General features: G+C 40.8%; 1 protein-coding gene and 1 pseudogene across 3 annotated transcripts in view; one reads left to right on the forward strand and one right to left on the reverse strand.

Annotated features, from left to right (window-relative positions):
• The window catches only part of FAM222B (family with sequence similarity 222, member B), a 70,107-nt gene that overhangs the window by 43,804 nt on the left and 21,319 nt on the right, over window positions 1–4,984 (reverse strand). Inside the window, exon 1 of one of the 3 annotated variants that reach the window (XM_006890966.1) lies at window positions 1,526–1,752. The exons of the other annotated variants lie outside the window; for them this stretch is intronic. The gene's annotated coding sequence lies outside the window, so the exon portion shown is untranslated. Of the gene's footprint in view, window positions 1–1,525; window positions 1,753–4,984 lie in introns of those variants that run through there. 3 annotated transcript variants of the gene reach the window in all.
• LOC102853618 lies at window positions 3,955–4,758 on the forward strand (annotated as a pseudogene).

Genomic DNA, 4,984 nt, shown 5'->3' on the forward strand with positions numbered 1-4,984 from the left:
ATGTGAGTATGTTCTTATACATGTATGTTGTTATACATGTGAGTATGTTCTTATGCATGTGAGTATGTTCTTATACATGTGGGTGCCGTAAGGGACAAGTTAGCAAAAAACTAAAGACAAAAATACAGCATAGGTTTACTACTTTTTGCACAATTCTATGCTGACTACTTCAGATATAAAAATAGATGCATGGAATAAATTTCCTGATCCCTAAATAAGTTTCTACAACTGAGAGGATTTCCTATCTCATAAGTACTATTCTTTATACTATTTGCTTTTATCAAATTGCGTCAAGTGGTCAGCAACCCACTATTTCAATACAAAGGAAAAAACACTATTTCAGTTAAAACTCTGAAATTCTGGTATATTAATTCTGTCTTCAAAACTGGTTCTCCATTAGAACAATCCCTGAAAGCAGAATCTGGAATGCAAAAAACAATTCTGAATCACTTAATTAATATTTATCAACATACTGCCAAAAACATTGATATTCATCCCTTCTGGCAGTCTAAGTCTTTGCTAATCAACATTAGAATAAACCTGTTCCAGAAACCTCTAGCTGAAAATGCCCAATATTAACACAAGTTTACTACCAACATAGACATCTCTCTCTCACACCCCCCCCCTTTGTTTCTACTATCATTAATTTTAGGTTTTATATCTTCAATAATTAACTTTTCTCTCAATTAAAACCTATAGAGGTTCTTAACTATGGCTAGAGACCTGTATCTTTTAAAAACCTGCAGAGGTAACAAAATTCAAAAGAGGTGTCATTTAAATTTTCATGTTACAGCAGGACAATAGTGGAGGGGGATTTGAGGGGAAAAAAATTCATCCGGGTTATGTTTGGCTTCTGACCAAAGGAACTAATCCTTAAAACCTTTTATAAAAGAAATATGCCCAGAGAAACAAGATTTTTAAGTTTCAGTAATGTGAAAGTAAGTTTGGCAGTTCTAACTGGGGGTTCTCCAATAGAGTTGAGCTACTACTCTACACAAAGATAGTGACAATTAAGTCACGGAAGGGACTTTAATAAAAGTTAATCTCTAAGAACCAACAGGATTTCCCTTATCATTTTACTGAGGCTGTTCCCTCTTTCTATTAGCACTTTGTTGCTGGTGACTAAGGTAGTCCCAAAAAGGAAAGACGGTGAAGACAGCCTTAACGGACAAGCATGAAGTCCAGCTCTTAAAAACCTACTTTTTTTTCCTTCTTTTTTTGGTTTACTGCATCAGAGGATACACAAGAAAGAGCTTTTTCCTTCCCCAAGTCCCTGTGAATTTTATTATGCAAACGACATCAACACATCAATAAAAAAAGAGAGTCCTCAATCTCCTTAGACTGCTGTAGTGGAGAGACGAAAGGATGAAAAGCAAACTGGAAAATAAACTGATAGGATGTGGAAATCTTACTTCCCATTCTGTTTCCCCTTTTCTTACAAGGTTAAGTCGGCTGCGTTGCATTAGAGAAAGCACACGCGCGCGTACACGTACGCACGCGCGCGCACACACACACATACACACACCTTTCAACCAGGAAGGGAGGTGAGGTTCGCTCCGCAGCGCTCGGTGGGGCTCCGGGCTCCGCCCCGCGGCCTAGGGCAGCTCAGCCCTCCTTGCCCCTGCCGGGAAGGATGGCTGAGAAGGGGGTTCTAGCGGTCTTGGCAGGGGGAGGGGGAGGCGGCAGCTCCGGGTGCCAGGCTCTCGGAGCTCAGCACTCCGCGGTGCGCCGACACCCCCTCCCCCAGCCGGCAGACTCCCGCTCCTCTTCGCTGCCGCGGCCGCCGGAAGCCCGCCCCGCCCCCTCAACTCTATCCCAGCCCTCCGCGAACCCCCTCCCGTCTACAGAGCCAATGGCGAGACAGGGAGCCGGCGGAGAGACTCGTCACGCAGCCAACTAGGGAGGCCCACTGGGAGGTCAGCCGCCTGGGATAGGCCAGCTACCTGACGCCCCGGCCCAGGCACAGCTCCTCTTTGTTAGCGCTGCCCCCGTTTCTACTGGTCTCCACCTCAAAGCTGGAGCCAAGGCATCCCACAGCTAAGCCAGGTGATGACGCGCCTCTTCTGTCTGCTCACTCTCTGTCTGAATACTAGGACTGAGCGCCATCCTGCAGGTGCCTCCCAAAGTGCCTCAGCCTTCCCCTCCAATTGCCACCAGAAAGACACTGACAATAAAATGATGCTCTCCAGGCCTCTTCCTGCCTTCTTTTTTCAGTCTAATCAATTGCATAAGCAAGGGCAGATTGAGGTTTGTACTTTAGATTCTGCATACATCTATCCTCCACGTCAAAAATCTTTCCTCTGACGCAAAATTAAGGGGATAAGGGTCGTGCTGGGAAGGTGTATGTCTGTAAAATTAGTGAGCTAGGGGAGGAATCCAAACCATCAACTAAAATAAAACACTACCACACAATTGTCTCCAAATGAGTTCAGACACAAGGCACCTACATCTAATTAAACTTAAGACAGTTGCTCCCTTAGCAGGTTTCAGAACAATTAGGAAGCAAACTCCTAAGTCGTGTTTAAACCATATACCTAATATTAGAAGGGGAGGAACCATGCTAAGGATCAGCAGGGCACAGCACAAATGGCACGTTGTATCAACATTTCAATCTTCAAAGCCAATTCAGGGCATAAAGCTGCTGGGTTGCAATATGCTAAAGCTTAAATGATATATGGTTAGTGGTTGAGAAGAACATGTGGCTCATTTAAGAAAAACAAAACTGGAACAGCGAATGGCAACCATTACCTAGGTTGTCATTTTTTGTCCACAGAATTCTTGCTATTACAAGATTTTAAGCAATAACATCACATTCTACAACCACATAAAACCACTTAAAATTTAAGTGTCCTCTTATGCGGTCCTAAAAAGATGGAATAATAGTTGTACGATGTGCACATTTGAAAGCTAGTTATTTTTTCTAACCAAAACTAAATGACTTTGGTTTAAACAGACTTACAGAGAAACTTCACCTGTGTCTCACTGACTAGTTTTTCTTAAGTTCCCCAGGAAAATAACAACATGTGAAATTTTTCATCAATTTAGATTCTGCCTATAAAGTCTGACAGATTTGTTAGAAACTGAGTCTAGCCCCTCACCTCCCTCCTCTGACCTAAAATAAAAATTTCCCAGAGCACAAAAGCAATACAACTCTCCTCCATATAACTTAGCAAATCTCTGGCACTTTGCATATTAAAATAACTGACCATTGTGAGCTCTGGTGACCTAGAGGCAAGAAACTGTGCTGTCATCCCAAAGGTACATGGGTTAAATCCACCAGTTGCTCCATAAGAGAAGGATGGGGAATCTTCTTCTCTGTGATTTACTACCTCTGAAAACCAAGTGGAGGATCAGGTATGGGTCAGTTCTAACTCGAAAAGCACATAAAACCACCACAAATAAACAGTATTTCAAAAATCTTATGTGTAAAACAGCAAACCTAAAAGACTGATGATGTCCAAGAGAAAGTTCTACATCAGTGTCTTCCTTCAAACTCTAGCTTTGTTGAGAATAGTAATTTTTTTCGTTGTTAAGGATTAAATAGAAAGGAAAAACTAAATACTTCCAAGCTCAGCATGCATCAATAAGACAGGAGTTTATCAGTCTCACCCTTATTACCATAAATATTTTTCACAACTGGGTATTTTAGACAAAACATCTAATCTTTTTTAAAACATTAACAAGAAACTCTGAGAGGAATAATTCAGATGCTTTAATAAAAAGTTTAAAAAGTCAAACTTACTTTGCCAAAAACATTTCCTTATAAAGAAAAATAAAAATCTAGTTTCTTTTCTTTCAGGTCTCTAAAATTTTTAATTTTTTTTATCATCATATTACCATTACCCTAAAACAGACCTTTACATAAACAAGTGTGTGGAGTAATCACATTTTCCTAGTCTCCTTTATTCTAACTAACAATTTTCTTCCAGTTGCTCTTCTTAAGAAACAGTTCCCATGGGGGCTGCGGCGGCCGAAGCGGATCGTACACTCTTTGTGGGAAACCTTGAGACTAAAGTGACAGAGGAGCTTCTTTTCGAGCTTTTCCACCAGGCTGGGCCAGTGGTAAAAGTGAAAATTCCAAAAGATAAGGATGGTAAAGCAAAGCAGTTTGCATTTGTGAATTTCAAACATGAGGTGTCTGTTCCTTATGCAATGAATCTGCTTAATGGAATCAAACTTTTTGGAAGGCCTATCAAAATTCAGTTTAGATCAGGAAGTAGCCATGCCTCACAGGAAATTTCATATCCACAGCACCACACTGGAAATTCAAGCCCTACTCTTACTCCAACGTCTCCTAGCAGTTGGTATGAAAGAACTACGGATAATGTGTCTCCATCAACACAGACAGTTCAGAGATCTTTCTCTACTCCAGAAAATTTTCAGAGACAAACAGTGATGAACAATGTTATGAGACATAAGCAGTATGGTGGGAGATATCCTTCTCCACAGCTGGATCAGACTGGATTTTCGCCATCAGTTTAGTCACATAATCACTCTTTTAACCAGTCTTCGAGCTCCCAGTGGCGTCAAGATACACCATCATCACAGCGTAAAGTCAGACAGAATTCTCATCCTTATGTAACAGATAGAAGTTATAGCCGTGAACAGTGTTATACTGATCATGGTTCTGACCATCATTATCGAGGAAACAGAGAAGATTACTTTTACGAAGATCGGAACCACAATGACTGGAGCCATGAATATAATAACAGAAGAGATAGTAGTAGAGATGGAAAATGGCGCTCATCTTGGCACTAGGGTGTATTAAAAGGACATTATTGTTTCTTTTTATAGGGTCATTTTAGACCCTTTGGCAAAATTGGTCCAGATAAGTTTTTTTGAGAAACTTTACAGCTTTACAAGTTACCCTGTCACTTGACAAAAATTTTTAATACAGAAGATTTGTGGTTCCGGTTTTATTAAATTAATAACCTTTCACCTCAGGGTTATAAGAGGAAAGGGTTTTATTTAGAATGAAGTGCCA

This window comes from Elephantulus edwardii, unplaced genomic scaffold (assembly GCF_000299155.1).
Source record: "Elephantulus edwardii isolate Elephantulus edwardi_28Jun2011 unplaced genomic scaffold, EleEdw1.0 scaffold00094, whole genome shotgun sequence".
Classification (NCBI taxonomy): domain Eukaryota; kingdom Metazoa; phylum Chordata; class Mammalia; order Macroscelidea; family Macroscelididae; genus Elephantulus; species Elephantulus edwardii.